Source organism: Chrysemys picta, chromosome 2 (assembly GCF_011386835.1).
Source record: "Chrysemys picta bellii isolate R12L10 chromosome 2, ASM1138683v2, whole genome shotgun sequence".
Classification (NCBI taxonomy): domain Eukaryota; kingdom Metazoa; phylum Chordata; order Testudines; family Emydidae; genus Chrysemys; species Chrysemys picta.
In genome coordinates this window covers 268,353,911-268,371,683 of record NC_088792.1, presented here as the reverse complement: position 1 = coordinate 268,371,683, position 17,773 = coordinate 268,353,911, and the positions used below count along the sequence as shown (strand labels likewise).

Here is a 17,773-nt window from a genome sequence, read left to right as displayed (position 1 = left end):
CACTACCCGCCGTATCGGCGGATAGCAATCGATTTATCCAGGATCGATATATCACGTCTCGTTAAGAAGCGATATATCGATCCTCGAATGCGCTCATTGTCGACTCCGGAACTCCACCAGAGTGAGCGGCGGTAGCGCAGTCGACGGGGTAGCCGCGGCCATCGATCCTGCGCCATCTGGACCCCAGGTAATTCGATCCAAGATACTTCGACTTCAGCTACGCTATTCGTGTAGCTGAAGTTGAGTATCTTGGATCGATCCCCCCACCCCCAGTGTAGACCAGCCCTTAGTTGTTGTTCAAACCTTCAGTATAACCTTCTCTTGAGATTCACTGATGTTACTGAGCCCAGCCTCAATTCTAGGGAGCCCCTCTTATTCACTACCCATTAAGGGTACCTGGGTTGTATCAAGAGGAGATTGGAGTGGGACTTTGGGCAGGGGCTACTCTAGCTACAGGCAAATTAAGCAATTGCCTAGAGCGGTAGATTTTGTCTAAGGCAGCAGGGGTGGTTGAGACAAACCTGAGGAGTGCTGCAATCCTGTGCACCAGGTTGCAATGCCACTCACTCCATTCTAGGAGGTAGCAGGTGGACTGGACATTGAACTTATGTCTTGGGCAGTAGGTTTTCTTGAGCAGCCCCTGACTTATGAATTGTGGCCTGATTGGATCACTGCTCCCACATAAAGTACCACGGTGTTGGCCCTGCCAGTGTTTGACCCATCAGCAAGATCAGCTAGCAGGAAATCCACTCACCCATTGCAACCCTCTTCTAAAATTATCAGCAGTGAAATAGTTATCAAAGTTGACATTTCTCTGTTACTATAATCTTGAGAGAACATTTACAGTACCAAAACCGTGAACCCTTAATAAAGATGCTCAATTCTGTACCCTAGTGCCAGATTTTCATAATTGCATATGGTATGTGTAATTTGGATGTGGAGTTAGTTACTGCATGCCCAAATCTTGATAACTGTGTACAGTTCTGAAAATTATTATGATTATTTATTGGATGGCACCCACAAATGAGCTTGCAACTCAATATTGGAAAGGAAGGAAGGAAAGTGTAGGTCCTCTGCCTAGTGGGGAAGGAGAGCTGATGATATCAAGAAGGCAGAGGTGTTTAGTGCCTATTTTGCTTCAATCTTCACTACAAATGTTAATAGTGACCAGATATTCAACAAAATCAATATTAACAAGGGGGAAGGAACGCAAGCCAAAATAGGGAAAGAACAGGTTAAAGAATATTTAGGTAACTTAAATGTATTCAAATGGACAGGGCCTGATGAAATTCATCCTAGGGTAACTTAAGGAACTAGCTGAAGAAATCTTGGAACCATTAGCAATTCTCTTTGAGAATTCTTGGAGGATGGGTGAGATCCCAGAGGACTGGAGGGGGCAAACATAGTACCTATCTTTAAAAAGGGGAACAAAGAGTCCCCAGGGAATTATAGACCAGTCGGCCTAACTTCCATACCCGGAAAGATACTGGAATAAATGATTAAACAATCAACTTGTAAGCACCTGGAGGATAATAGAGTTATAAAGAATAGCCAGCATGGATTTGTCAAGAACAAATCATGCCAAATCAACCTAATTTCCTTTTTTTGACAGGTTACAGGCCTAGTGGATAGGTTAGAAGCATTAGACCTGATATATTTTTATTTTAGTAAGGTTCTTGACACATTACATTCTCATAAGCAAACTAGGGAAATATGGTCTAGATAAATTACTATAAGGTGGGTTCACAACTGGTTGAGAAATCATCCTCAAAGAGAATTTATCAATGGTTCACAAATGGCTATCAGTGACAAACTGGGAGGACATATCTAGTGGGGTCTCACAGGGGTCAGTCCTCAGTCCAGGACTAGTCAATATTTTCATTAATGACTTGGATAATCGACTGGAGAGTATACTTTTCTAATTAGCGATGACACCAAACGAACAGTAGTTGTAAGGACTTTGGAAGACAGGAGTAGAATTCAAAAGGACCTTGCCAAATTGGAGAATTGGTCTGAAATCGAGAAGATGAATTTAAATAAAGACAAGTGCAAAGTACTGCTTTTAGGAAGGAAAAATCAAATGCACAAATACAAAATGGCAAATAACTAGCCCAGTGGTAGTACTGCTGGAAAGGATCTGGGGGTTAGAGTGGATCACAAATCTCAAGCTTCTTCTACAGACCAATTATACAAAAAAGCAAGCAACCTTTCAAAACATGTGGATACCAGAAAGGGCATAGAAAGTTCAGTTTCCAGAAAATATCTGATAAAACTACAAAATTCTTTCCCAAGAATGATTTCATATAATGACAAGATGACCATAAAAGGTAGATCAAAAACACCCAGGACTGTCATTTACATTACAAACATCTGAAGCAGGCTAGAGACCTCTATGTGCTATTACGTTAAAAAGGATAGCTCTATATATGGAGCATATCTCTTCACTGTAGCTCAGATTGGAACAGGTCAGATAATATTAATCAGATGTGAACAGATTGAGATTCTCTGCCCATTTAGGGATCATCCATTATTTTCATCATTAAAAGGACAACTGCTCTCATATGAAAGTTGGAGGATGTAAGGAGGGTCAGTGTAACAGTCTTTGATTCTGAGGTAAGGCAGTGACAGAGCGGCTTATTATTGAATTACAAGAGGTCTGCCAGTTTGGTAGACCAAGCCCTCCAACCTACAGTGCTCCGAGACAGACTGCCTACCACAGAAAATGCAATGCGTACAGCCTAAGCACTACAACAGCAATATTTGAGGACACACAAGGCATGAAGTCTATACAGAGTTCCAGGAGGCCTGCGGTCCTCAGACAGGTACAGCCAAGAATACAATATGCATACTCCTAGAAAAGCAGAAGAGACTTGGGGCCCGATCCAATCCCCATTAGTTAGTGGAAATACTCCCATTGACTAAGTAATGTAATAATGATGCAGTTTGCTGGATTGTCTTCTGTTTTTCTTTCTATACGTGGTTAGATGCCTTATAATAAAGTTTAAAAGCAACAAATCCAAAGACAATACATATATAACTGGAGTGGCTGAATAAGCCAGAACAGCAATTTAATAATATATTTGTCTGGATCAGGAAGATATTATCAGGCATCTCCTGCATTTGCATAGCTTCTCATTTCAGCATCAGGTAGCTGCTGGCCCCTGCATGCAAACAGCTCCCTTCTCATACCCCAGCTCTCTCTATGCAGTCACAATTTCAGGGCAGCCTCACTTGTGCTCCTGTGGTTGTTATTCACCAATTAATGGAAATAACAGTAGATGGGTGGCATGTTTGGGAGCAACGGGAGGTCACAGGCCTAGATTCACAAGGGGGTCTTAGCTGCCTAACTGCCACTTTAGGTGCTTAAGTCCAACATTTTGGTGCCACTGGCATTCACAAAGCCACTATTCAGCTGCTGCCTAAGGTCTCTAGGCACCTAAGTTTCCACTGTTGAAGCCCCGGAGGTGCCTAAATTTCAGTGGCTGGGTGTGCATATAGTCACCCAAGGGCACATCTACACTTTGAGCTGGAGGTATAAATTCCAGCTTGAGGAGACATACCCACGCTAGCTCTGAGCTAGTGCCCTCAAAATGGGAGTGTAGCCGCAAGTGGCTAGCTGCCCAACTATGTGCTGAGCATCTCAGGGGTTACCCGCACACTCTAGGACACCCCATCTTTACCGTTCCATGGGTTAAAAGGTATAATCCAGTTAATTTTGGCACCCCCACCCTTTCCCACTTCCTAGGGCTCAGGGTGTAACCTAGTTAATTTAAGTACCCATCCTTACCCAGTTCCTAGGACTCAGGGTGTAATCTTCTGTGGGTTTGTGGGGTCTTTTGCCAATGAAAGAGCCTTACACAGTAATATCCTTAACTTACATTTATTAACAGTTACCAAAATAGAATACACACGCTAAGCATACAATGCTCACCATTCCCAATAAAGCAGATGAACTTTTCTTGATCACCAGTCAAGATTAGATCGTCTGGAGCTCCAGTTTCTGCATGATATGGTTGACAGGGTGTTGAGGTCTGACAGCCCTGATCTTGGACTGTGTCCTGGAGTTAGGTTCCAGTTTATATCGTTAAAACTTGGGTCCTATTTAGCTATGCCTTAATCAATAATTTTAAACTACAGTACTACAACACAGTATTTTAACCAATCCTATCCTATTACGAAACAATTCTTTAACCAATCATACCCCACCACTTTAGTGGATTTAAATCTTGCAAAATTAGTTATGCAACAGACAGAAACAATCAAAGAATCAGACCGAAACCACACAGATAAACAATGGAGAAGTAGAGACCATAAAGGCAAAACAATAAAGATCTTAAAAGCTGTTTCTTTATCTGATGATGGTGGGTACTATTAGGACAGGAGCGTCTTCTTAACAGCGCGATGTTACATTGTTTTGATGCAATTTAGATGGAATGTGAGGATGTGATTCTGGTTCTTCCTTAAAGCTGCTGCTATCCTGCTGTAGTTCCTACTGCTTACTGCAGAAAAAGGCCTAGGATCTTACAGAGACAGGACTGTATTCAGGGCAGCTAGCCCCTCCCATGGCTATACTGCTATTTTTAGCACACTAGTTAATGGATATCTCCTCATGTTGGAATTTACAGCTCCTAGTCAAAATGTAGACATATGCTCAGCCGTCACACTGAGGAGCAGGGACTTGAAGCTAGGTGACCAACCTTCTAGGTAAGCACCCTAACCACTGGCTTCTTCTGTTGAAGCTGTTCCGCTATGTAACAAACTATTCATTAGTGCATGGGGACTAGAACATAGGTTTTCTGCCGCCAACGTGAATGCCCAAACCATTGAGACACTCTTGCCCTATGAGTATTTGAATAGTTATATGTAGTGGGACAGCTTCAGCGGGGTGCCTGAGAGACATGCACTTCTGAATACCCCATAGCCCACGGCATGGGGGATTCAGAAGTCCCATTGAAGGGTAGGTCTTAGGTCACACCCTTTCCTCAACATTTTCTATTGGCTAACTTAGGGCAACTCCCCACTCAGCATGCTGGTATTTGTGAATCCCTTTTTTAGGCACCTAACCGTGAGCCTGGGGGTCATGAATCCCATTAGGCAAAATCACCTACTCTTGTGAATTTAGCTCATTGTGCCTTTCTGAGACATATTGCCTTTCAGAGCTCCTGCTGGGGCAATGTAGTTCTGCCCTGTCCTCCAAGTCCTTGATTGTTAGATGGTATTAATTATTATTATTTGTATTTTATTATTTATTATATCAATGAGTGGTGGGGGGTTCAGATGCTCAATGGCAGAAACACAATGGTGTTTTGTTTTGAGTGTTTAGAAAAGGAAATCAAGATGCTGAGATGGGACAAAGTACAATGTAGCCCTGCTCTTCGCAGGGGCGGTGGAACTGGAGATAAGGGGGTGGAAATACAGTGGGGGGCTCTGCCCCCACATAAATTTGTGCACACCCAGGGGATGAGCAGAGGCAAGAGTGGGACCCAGAGGGGCTAGAGTGGCAGCTACACCACCTGGGATAGTCTGGGGAGCAGAAAGTGAGAACCAAAGGGCCTGGGGGCAGGTAGGAACCCCCAGGACTCTCCTTCCCAGCCCCTGCCAAGTCTCAGTACCTCCCCATGCCACCCTCAGTGCTTCCCCTTCCTCCCTCCACCATTAGCAGGGGACCTCCAACCCTCCCCCAGTTCATATTATGGAACTTTTCCTTCACAAGTAGCCTGCCTGTGCGTTTTGCTGAGCCTGATTTAGCTGATATTGTAAAACTCTGTTTGCCTGAGTTTGCAAAACGCAGTTCGTTTAACACAGTGCTGCAGCAGTAGGTAATCTGGCGTAAATCTCTCATGCTCTTTCTAATGCAGATCTAAGGTTGGGAGCACGCTCTGCAGGGAACTCGCAGTGCGGTTTTTAATCTCCACTATGACTCTATTTGGCTTAAAGGGAAAAATTCTGAATTCAGGAAAAAAATACGCTCTTCTTCTATAGCATCTTTTCATCAAAGACCGCAAGCATTAGTTATTGAAGCCTCACAACAACCCCAAAGTGGTATTATTCCCATTTTGGAGATGGGTAAACTGAGCCACAGAGGTTGATTATTATTATTAAGTAATTAAAAGTAATGATCAAGATTGAGGCCCCATTTTGCTAGGCCCAAACAAACATATAATAAAAGACAGTTCTTGCCCTGAAGAGATTGCAGTCTCAATAGACAAGTCAGACAAAGGATGGGAGGAGAAACAGGCATGTCACTTTACATCTTTTTTGCCTAAGTTTCCAAAGCAGGTCAGAGGCAGAGTTGGGAACAACACCCACGTCTCTTGACTAGCAGTCCAGTGATCTCATAGGCTATGTCTGCACTCGGGCTGGGGGTGTGATTCCCAGCTCAAGTGGACATACTCACATTAGCGCTGATTGAGCTAACATGCTAAAAACAGTAGCACAGTGGTAGCATGGGCAGCAATGAGTAGCAGCATGGGCTTGCCACCCCGAGTAGGTACTCATGGGGTCCAGGCATGTTTGTATTCAGGGCGGCTAGTTCACGCCACTGCCTCTGGTGCTGCGGCTACATTACTATTTTTAGCATGCTAGTTCGATGAGATCTAGTGTGAATATATCTACACGAGCTGGGAATCACACCCCAGCACCAAGAGTAGCCATATCCAAAGAGAGGATCAAACCATTTCCCACCTGGGTCCAAGTTATTCAGTCCTCAAGTATATACTGGTCCCCTAGACCCATTCCCAGTTCAGTGTCTCTCTCCCCTTAAGGAGGGCCTCCCAACCCTCTCTTCCAAAGCTGGGGTGCAGTTTAAAGTCTGTGCAAAAGCCAGTCTTGCTCCCTGCTTCTTCCAGTCAGCTACTGCTTCTCAGGATCTTGTTTCTTAGAATATCATTGTTGGAAGAGACAGGGCCGGCTCTATGATTTTTGCTGCCCTAAGCAAAAATTTTTTGGCCACCCCCCCTTTTTTCATGCCCCCCCAACCCCGCCCCAACTCCACCCCTTCCGAACCCCTTCCCCAAATCCCCAGCTCTGCCTCCTCCCCCGGGGGTGCTGCATTTTCCCCCCCATTGCTTCCTGCGCCCCCCCCCCCGTGACTTCCCACCCTAGCTCACCTCCACTCCACCTGCTGCCCGGGCGCGCCGCCGCTCCGCTTCTCTCCCTCCTTCTCAGGTGAGGGATGGGGGAGAAGTAGAGCAGCGGCGTGTTCAGGGGAGCAGGCGGAGCGGAGGTGAGCTAGGGTGGGGGGGGCGCAGGAAGTAATCGGGGGGGTGCAGGAAGTAACGGGGGGAGTAGAGGAACTGCTCCCCACTCCAGCTCACCTCCGCTCCACCACCGCCGCCTCCCCCAAGCGCCCCGCCACTTGGCTTCTCCTCCCTCCCAGCCTTGCTGCGCGAAACATCTGTTTTGTGCCTGGCAAGCCTGGGAGGGCGGGGGGAGAAGCGGAGCGGCGGTGGCGCACTCAGGGGAGCAGGCGGAGGCGAGCTGGGGCAGCAGGGGCATTTTTTTTCCATGCCACGGAGTCGGTGTCTATGATGGCTGGCGCCAGAATGCCACCCCTAGAAATGTTCCCCTTGCTTGTTTTGCTGGTGCCTAGAGCCAGCCCTGGGAAGAGACCTCAGGAGATCATCTAGTCCACCCCCTGCTCAAAGCAGGACCAATCCCCAGACAGATTTTTACCCCAGTTCCCTAAATGGCCCCCTCAAGAATTGAATTAACAACCCTGGGTTTAGCAGACCAATGCTCAAAACACTGAGCTATCCCTCCCCCTGAGCATTCCCCACTCACTGCAGCCACTGCTGCTCTTTATAGGGAATCAGTTTCTCTCACACAGGTATACCTTCTTTAGTAGCCATGGCTAAGCTAGACCCAGACCCCCCCAGCCATTAAGGGTTAAGCCACCCTGTTACAGTATTAATGGACATCAGTGTGACCAGACATAATGGCCTAACTTCTCTTCTGTATCAGATGATATGTTGTTACTTTGACAGTTGAATTATTTGCCCGAAGTTACTTATTAAGTTCACTGGGGTTCCATGGATGTTAATGTGGGAGAAATTTGGCTTTTGCATCCTGTTTTATGTACAACATTGGTGGTATTAAAATCTGTATTATTGCTGTGTGCCTGAGAAAAAGCAGGATAGCAAGGAGGGAACACAAGTCAGGAATTGCTAGAGTGAATAGCCTAATGCCTGAGGTACTAGGGACTTACAAAGAGCATTAAAGGGATTGTAGATGGAACTGGATGTGGTAAATTTAATAGGTTTAAAAAAATGTGCAGTTTGCAGGTCATCTCAAGAGAAAGTATCATGTAAAATGTTGACCATACTGCACATAATGGGCCAAATTCTGCCCTCAAACTGCTATAAATCCAGAGTCACACCAGTGACTTCAGAGAGCTTTTACATTGGTCTAAGTGAGAGCAGAATTTATCCTTATGCGGATGTTCAGTTTATTGTTTGTAAATGTTAAACTGAATTCTCCCTGTAGCGCTTTCAGTATGAAGGGGATTTGTTGTCTCAGTTTACCTTGATTCCTACCCCCTGGGTTTTACTTTGGGGTTCAAAGGAAATTGCTAAGATTTGCCCAATTTTCACTGCTGAATTTTTCACGGAATTCATTCAAACCCCATAAAATTCTCATCAGCAACTGAAACTCATCCTAATTTCAAACAAAATAAATAGAGCTCTAATAGCAAGACCGTCACATAGCTGCTCTTACTTCAAACAATAGAGTAGAGCAGAGCTGCAGAACAGCTCAGACCAGGAGGCAAGAGAGGCCTTTGATGACAATAACTAGCACAATGATACAAAAGATTGTTTTTTTTAGGGCAGCATCAGCTTGCTTTGAAGGCAACTAGGCCCAGATCCATAAAGGGATGTGTGTGTCTAACTCCCATTGATTTAAATGGGAATTAGGAGCTAAAATGCCCCAGAAGATGAGCCCGAATGACTTCTCTTCTGTATCAAATGATCTAATGTATCATCTTTGCCATGTAAATTATCTGCCGTTTTGAGCACCATCAACTAAGATGCAGAGCCAATTTGCAAGCTCTTTGTGTCCAAAACAAAAACTCTTTTTATAGCTTAAAAACAAGTGTGGCAAAGACAGCTCGTGAAATGGACAAGGCTGAGAGAGTGATGTTGTAGTGTATTACGATTGGCTACTTGCCATCACATGGTATTTCCATTTCTATCCTGAAATGAATTTCATTGTGAAATGAAACACATTTTCTGATTACTTTGGTGGCTTGTTTTGTTCATGAGTGAAAGTCAGTTTGTAGAAATGTTCACACACAAAATAAGCAATGGATTCATGAACATGGCCAAAAAAAAAAAAAAAAGCGAGTGAGCAATCCCATATTTTTCATACCTCTTACAAGGGGCTCCCTCAGGAATTGAGCTGGAGACCTCTCCTGCCATAAGCAAATCTAGGGTTACCATATTTGAACATTGAAAAAAGAGGACACTCCATGGGACCCCGGCCCCGCCCCAACTCCGCCCCTTCCCCTCCCCCGGTCCCACCCCTTTCCCCACCCCCGGCCCTGCCCAACTCCGCCCCTTCCCTGCCCCCATTCCAACCCCTTCCCCAAAGTCTCCGCCCCCTCCCCTGAGCACCCCACATTCCCCCTCCTCCCTCCCAGCCACACGAAACAGCTGCACCAATTCTAAAGTCAGGCACTCCACTAGTATAGACTCCCATGACTTTAATGAAGCTGCTCAGTGGAGGATCTGCCCCGGTGCTCAGTTTTTGGGAGCGGTCAGGACACGCAGCTCACACTGTTCTGTTTCCCAGCTCCCCAGATGCCTTGGAGCACCCAGTTCTCCTCCCTGCCCGATAAAATCCCGGACATTTTGAGCTATTTAATTCTTTAATTCTAAAACGTAATTCTTTATATGTAGTGAACTTTGTATTTTCGTTTTGGCATTGTGTTTGCTCCTAGGATCAGGGGCAGCCAGGGTCTCCACGTGCTGGGTCCGCCACAAGCCAAGCTCAGAGGCTCCCATTGGCTGGGAAAAGCTCCAATGGGAGCTGTCGGAGCCAGCCCCTGCAAGCCCTGCCCCCGCAGCTCTGATTGGGCAGGTATTTCGCAGTGATCCACCACACTGCTGTGTCTCATCAAAAATGGGGAGCTGAGTGCCATACAGCACACCCCAGCCCCAGGAGCTCTGATCCACTTGCAGGCAAGGCAGCCCGATGCCCATCGCAGCCAGAGCTCTGATCCCTCTGCACACTCCTGCCTTTTTCACACTGCCCTCCCCTCCTCCCCCACCAGTCAGTGCTTTTTGGCGACTCCCCGGAGCAGCTCCCCCAGCGCTGCCCCCCACCTGTGCAATCAGCGGCGCATGGTACTCCCAGCTTTGCTGGCATCCCTGGCTTACCTTAGAGCAGGCTCTGGCGACTGCTGCTGCTCCCTGACTCTTCGGCTCTGTTTAAGAGCCAAGCTGCCCTAGTGCTACCGGCTTCAGGCACTTCTCCTACCTGGGCTCCAGCTGAGCTGCTCCTGCCAGCTCAGACTGTAAGAGCCGAGCTGCTGGCTTCTGGCAGCCCTCCCCTACCTCAGGACCCAGAGCTGGCTGGACACGTCCCTTCCCCAGCTCCAGCCGAGCTGCTCGGCTCCGCCCCCTCAGACTTACAGAGCAGAGCTGCAGGAGCCAGCATTACCGGCTTCAGGCAGCCTCCCCCCTGCCTCCGGACCCTGCACCGTGGGAGCAGCTCAGCTGGAGCCGGGTAGGAGAAGTGCCTGGCTGGGGGCTCGGGGTCCGGAGGCGGGGGGGGTGCTGCCTGAAGCCAGTAGCGCTTGCTCGGGCAGCTTGGCTCTGTAAATCTGAGAGAGGAGGAGTGGAGCAGAGCCACAGGGGGAGAGGAAGTGCCGGCCATTTTCCCGGACATGTGTGGCTTTTCAGCAATTCCCCCCGGACGGGGGTTTGATTGCTGAAAAGCCGGACATGTCCGGGAAAAAGAGGACGTATGGTAACCCTAGCAAATCCATTCTCCAAGCCCACCAGGCAAACTGATATTTGATGCCTAATTTGTCAATCTGTGGAAAAAGGCTACCTCCGTCCACTTCCTGACTGCCCTGCCCTACCAATTTACAGTAGGATTTTATATACAGTATAATTATGGTGCAGTTTAACCTCTTCCACAATGGCACTCACCATATTCTCTCTCCAATGTAGCTGGGACCCCTCTCCCTTTTAGCAACAAAAGTGTTTGTGACACCCGGTCATTAACCTCTTGGAGGTTACAGCCCTTCTGTAGGGCTTTTCCTCTCCCTGCCCCATTCAAATTTAAATAACTAAAGTAAAAGGACGTTCACCTCTTTCCTTGGGAGTTTTTAAGTCTCTGGGTGTCAGGTTAGTCACACAGAGACAGAGGCAAAAGGGACACTAACCACAACAGCAACTTTATTATGAAAAAAAGAACTTGGATTGTCTCCAGTGCTGGGCAAGGATGTGCTGCAGTATTTTTCACACAGTGCCACCTAGTGACCAAATGTTATCATTCAGTTTAAGCTTTGCACCACATCTCCCCCTTTTAATCTTTCTTCTTCTACATTTTAACAATTTAAAGATTATATATATATTTTCAAAGTAACTTTAAATCTCAACATGTGCCCATCTGTTACTCATCCCTAAAGCATACTGTTTTATTAACTACACAGCCAGAACAAGTAACAAATTGGTGACTAGCCTGTCTTTTATTTGCAACGGCTGTCTCTGGGACATTTGGAATAGATGAACCTTCTTCTCCTGGTTCTGCAGCTGCTATTTGTAGAGTTTGCTCCATTGATTGTTCATTCTTTGGAATGAACTGAATATGTTGACAGTTTCTTTTCAACTCCACTATCTCAATGTACGATCTGGGTGATGCATTCTTTTTCTTTACAACAGCTGGAGCTTCGTATGTTTTCTCCATCCAGTTTGACGCAAACATGGTCACCAGATTCCAGATCAGGCAATTCTCTAACTGAGTGATGTCTGTTGGAAAAGTGTGTGTAAGTTCTATTTGCCTTTTTATCTGATTTGGCTACTCTCTTTATGTCTGGGCACTCTGGAGACAGGAAAAGAACCCAAGTCAGAATAGTAATTCTGAGTTGTCTTCCCATCAGGAGTTGCGCTAGAGCTAGGGCTGGTCCACACTAACCCCCCACTTCAAACTAAGAAACGCAACTTCAGCTACGTGAATAACGTAGCTGAAGTCGAACTATCTTAGTTCGAACTTACCGCGGGTCCACACGCGGCAGGCAGGCTCCCCCGTCGACTCCGCGTACTCCTGTCGCGGAGCAGCAGTACCGGCGTCGACGGCGAGCACTTCTGGGATCGATCCCAGAAGATCGATTGCTTACCGCCGGACCCGGGGGTAAGTATAGACGTACCCCTAGACTATATCCAGTTGCTGTTATCAGTGTTGATAAGTAGCTCAGAAAAGCAAGGAATGGATCTTTCTACTTGCCTCTCTATTTGCTTGTGAGTAACATGGACTGCTAGTGATGTGTTCAAAATCATATATTTGTTTGGAATTACTTCAATTCAACTGCGGTCAATTGTGGCTCATTGTCTGTCAATAGTTCTGGAACACCAATATGGGTAAATGAGTTTTTTAATTTCTTGATAACACTGCAACATTTTATATTGTTCAAATATACTATTTTCAATATATCTAGAAAAATAATCCACTGTCACTGGGTTATGATGTCCTCTGAATTCTCTGAAGTCAGCTGCTAGCTTCTTCTAGGGTCTGTCTGGTAGAGGTGGTTATTAGAGGCTCTTTGTATTGTACTGGTCTGTTAGTTCTGCAATGTTTACATGAGGATACTTTATTCTTCATGTCTTTGCTGATTCCAGGCCACCATACCAACTGATTGGCACATTCTCGGTATTTAGTTAGTCCTTGATGTCCTCCCAAGATAAGATCTAAAATTTCTCCTATCAAAGTATTTAATCAAAGTACACTAATCGCTGGTCCACTTGACTCACTTAAATATCTGTGTATATCAAAGTGGTCTCTTGCCACAGCCATATTATTCTTTAGATACTTGGGCCATCAGGGCCGAATATAACTAACAAGTTCTTGAAGTTGCTTATCTGCCAAGTTTGCTTTTTGTAGCAGGTATCGTCTCCTACCGGACACTAGTCTGTAAGCTTCCACAGCATCCTTGTAACCTTTACATATTCTTCTGGCCCACAGGTGTTTCACTGCCATGCTGGGCTCCGTGACAGTGTGTCTGCTATTACCCGATTTTTACCAGGAACATATTCGGATATTGGATTAAATAGCATGAACCTAGTGAAAAGACATCAGCATCTTGGCGCAGCTTGATCCAGGTCTTTTCATTTGATACGGGTTACAAGATGTTTATGGTCAATTCTCAGTTTAAAAAAACCCAACCCACACAGATATCTATAGAAGTTCTCATATGTCCATACGCTTTCCAGGCATTCCTTTTCAATCTGCACATGCCATCTTCTGCTTCTGTAAGTGTATAAGAGCAGAATGCAATTGGCTTCCACTCACGTCCATGTAGCTGCAACAGTACACCACCAAGGCCATAGCTACTTGCGTTAGCCTGACCATTGTGAGTTGTTCACATTGTAAAACTTTGAATCTGGAGTAGTTGAGATGATTTCTTTTATCCTTTTGAAGGCAATCTCCTGATCTGGCCCCCATAGCCGGGATGTATTGAACTTAATAGTTCATTCAGTGGTTTTGTCACAGTAAAAAGGTCTTGCAAATATTGGCCAAGACAATTTACCATCCCCAGTATGAGTCTCAGTTCCGGTACATTTGTTGCTGCATTCACTTCTCTAATTGCTTTTATTTTCTCAGGGCTTTGACTAATTCCATCTTTGCTTATTATCTGTTCCAAAAATTTAATTTGGTATAAGCAAAAAATACATTTGAGTCCAGACTCACTGATACAGCTAAGAACTTCATTAAGGGTTTTGTCATGTCACCGTGCCTCAGTGGGTCACAGCTGAGGCTACCAAATTCAGGATAGACTACTGAGAAATAGGGCAGACTCACCCAAACTGGTTATTCTATCAGTAGTTTATACCAAGCCAGTAACAAAAGTGAACTTCTGTCTCACCACACTGGTTAACAAGAAGGCAAAAATGCAGGTTCCTTAGGCATCCCAGCCCTTGGCTCACCACCCAGACACTAGACTTTATGATGAGTGGTTACTGAAAACCAATTTAATCTGTTATAGGAACCAGCCAACTAGCTAGGTCAATATATAACTCAGATCTCACCCAATAATCATGCTGATGCCAATCCTTTAGTAACTAAAAACTAAAGGTTTATGAATAAAAGAAAAGAAGAAAAGAGTTGTAAATGATTAATAGATCATATACATACAAGTGATTGCAAACTTCTTCTATAAGGTTTGAAACCGAACTTTTAACGGGCGTTCCAGTCGAAAACTGGATGTCTGGCAACCTTATTTAGTTGCAATATGAAAATGTGCAAACCGCTCTTTCCAATTAAGCCAGTTTGATGGTCTGCCAAACTGAAGCTCTCTGAGGCATGAAACTTTGCCATTTTGATGAAATTCTGCAATTTCTGTGTTTTTTTCTTCTGACACCACATCAGGTCAGTCAGACAGAGACAGAGGCAAAATGGATGCTAGGCACAACAACAACTTTATTGTAAGAAAGAATGTAGATTGTCTCCAGCACTCAGCAAAGATGTGCATCCGTGTTCTTCAGACAGTGCCACCTAATGGCTAAACATTACAGTGTAGTTTAAGCTTTCCATCACGCAGGGCATGTCTAGAATTTGTCATGTTCTTTAAAAGGCCAGAGCCAACACGGGCATATGTAAATTGAAAAAAAAAAATCACTAGGGTTGTAAATGTTAACTATAGAATTAAAATGATAACTCTCCAATGTTAATAACTTGTAGTTGTTCTGTAAAAAATTATAAAACCTAATAAATACCATAAAATATTGTAGCCGCCCTTTGCTACTACCACTGGTAATATGTACTGCTAAACAACTGCTGCATTTCATCACTGAGGTGGCAGCATTTTTGTGGTGGGTGAAATGAATACTTATAAATATGAGGTGCAATCTGCAGCTGCTCTTTCTGCATAATTCCTATTGACTTCATTTGGTTCTCAATCAACTTCAGGACAATTGTGCCTATGGAGGCTACAGAATGAGTCTGTGGTTTGTCCTTTGGGATGTAAGCTGATTATTATTGTCAATGTATAAATAACCTTTTTTTATGGTTTGATACACTGAAAAGTACTTACAGTTTCTGCACAGCTCTGAGATAATGCTTTTTGCTGAGTCAGATCTGTGATTTGTTACCATAAAGATAGTGCAAACTTTTTAAAAATATATATTTCGCTACTTAGGTTAATCTGTGGAAAAAAATCTAACACATTTCCTAAAGTGTAGACTTCAGAAAAACCTCTCAGACTAATAATAGTAGTGAACATTTTGTTCTATCCTGATTCTTATACTATTTCTATCACCATTATATCTGACCTCCTATCAGCCCTTTTCTTCTTCAAATCATTGTGATGCAGGCAGGTGAGTATTATCATCCCTATTTTATGGATGTAGTAAATGAGATAGACAGGTGAAGTGATTTGCAGGAGGCAGGCCATACAGTGAGTCATTAGCAGAGACAGGATTAGAATTCAGGATTTCTTGATTCCGAAGGCTGGGGTTTATTCTTTTAGATCACACTCAACCCACTAGCCAGTCTTTGTTTAAAAAGAAAATTCTAAACAGAAACATGTCTCACAAGTAGGTCAAAGTGAATCTTGTCTGGGCTGGAACTGAAGCTGTATTTATTTAATGTGAATGTAGCATTATGACTGTTCTGGGACTAAAGTTATGAGCATTTAACATGACCAGTTGCTAGTACTGGGTGCCAAGTAACCGTCTGATTTGTTTTTACTGACAGATATTCTAAACTCACTCTGTTTAATTCAGATCTGAGTCATGCCAATTCCCAACTCTGTAATCCAGTCAAGGATATTATTGTATCACTGCAACTAATGCAGATTTTCTCTGGCACTTAGCAGTGAAGCACATGCCAGAGATTCATGTGAATCATAAGGAAACTGTTCCCACTCCCGAGTACATTAAGTTAAAGGAGAGAGCTATTTCCATAGTAACCACATATGGTAGGTCAGATGGTGACTTTCCAGATTTCCCACCAGTGGTTTTGATACTGAATTATTTATACAGTGAATTTAGCTTCTCAGGTCTAGTTACCCAAGAATCGTCATGTTAACATGTGGGAGGAAAGGGAAGTTTTATGTGTAATGCCAGAATTGCTTGGGCTAGATGGTTTTTATTCATAGATGAATCATCACACTTTTCATGGCGAACATCAATGCAAACAGTGAAAACTCTTAGGATCTCTGCTAAGTGCTTTGTGCACTGTAAACTAAGCTGAATATATTATAGGTGGAGCTGGTAGCAATGTCTATAGTTAAAGTTGCCAAACACTTTCTGTTATAAGGACCTGTGCTTATAACTTTGCTAAACTTAAACGGTTTGGTCTGAAATCTTCCGTGCTGTAGAGTCTGCCTTGGAAAGATTCAGCAAAAACAGTTTAGCCATGTTGGAGGCTGAGTTCAGAGAAAGATAAATTGTTTTGCCTATGTTAAAAAATTCTTACAACTTTTTGTTGAGAAGCTCTAGCATCCCAGGCTGCAGCAGGGGCCACGTGCCCCAGCCCCGCAGCATCCCAGGCTCAGCAGAGGCTACAGATGGGGCCGTGTACCCCAGCCCCATGGCTTTTGCCAGCGGCTGCAGCTGGGGCCCCACACCCATGTCCCTCATGGCTGCACTGGGGGCTGTGTGCCTCCCCTCCCGCTGCAGCCGGGGCTTGGTGGGGGCTGCAGTCGGGGCTGCACATCCCTTCCCGCAGCTGCGGCCAGCTCCAGAATGGGGGTTTTGCGCTTCCCGTCACTGCGCCCTCCCCTCTGCGGCTGCTGGAGCTGGGGCTGTGCCCTGTGCCATGGGACTCCATTCCCCCCGCCTACCTAGCTCTGCCCCCCAGTTATTTTTAGAAAAGTAGCGGACTGGTCAGCGGCTCCCTGAATTATTGCCCATGACCTGTTCGTGACTTTTACTAAAAATAATTGTGATAAAATCTTAGCCTTATTCATGAGTCTCAATATTCCTTTGCTGTCAGCAAACATCTGTGAAAAGCACTGGTAGAGTGTGTCTTATCGTCACTGGTCCACCTAGAGGACAATGGCCTTCTCCTACCAGTTAGCTGCAGTGGTAGAGGTCTCTGCAGTAGATCTGAAGGTTCCAGGCCTGCTAGTGACCCAATATGGTTCCATAGGATGGAATTTTTGTTTTTACAAAAACACAAGAAATTACTTACACAGTTTTTTGTATGTAATTGTATAGTGAGAAGAGTCACAGAATTATAGAAATGCAGGCCTGGAAGGCACTTTGATAGGGCATTTATTCTAGTCCCTGGCACTGAGACAGGACTAAGTATTTTCTAGACTATCCCTGGGTGGGTTTGTCTAACCTGTTCTTAAAAACCACCAGTGATGGAAATTCCACAACCTCCATGGGTAATTTGATCCAATGCTTAACTACCATTAAAGTTAGGAAGAGTCTAACCTAAATCTCCCTTGCTGCAATTTAAGCCCATTACTTTTTGTCCTGTCCTCAATGGTTAAGGAGAACAATTTATCACCCTCCTCTTTATGACAACCTTTTACATACTTGAAGACTGTTATCATGTCCCCCCTCAATCTTCTTTTTTCCCAGACTAAACAAACCCAGTTTTT

General features: G+C 44.7%; 1 long non-coding RNA gene across 1 annotated transcript; it reads left to right on the top strand.

Moving 5' to 3' along the window:
* Positions 1 to 4,629: 4,629 nt before the first annotated feature.
* Positions 4,630 to 14,946, top strand: LOC122174746 (uncharacterized). The gene is made up of 3 exons (XR_006176998.2): positions 4,630 to 4,704; positions 11,889 to 11,992; positions 13,186 to 14,946. It is a non-coding gene; the product is annotated as an uncharacterized LOC122174746 (long non-coding RNA).
* Positions 14,947 to 17,773: the final 2,827 nt, after the last annotated feature.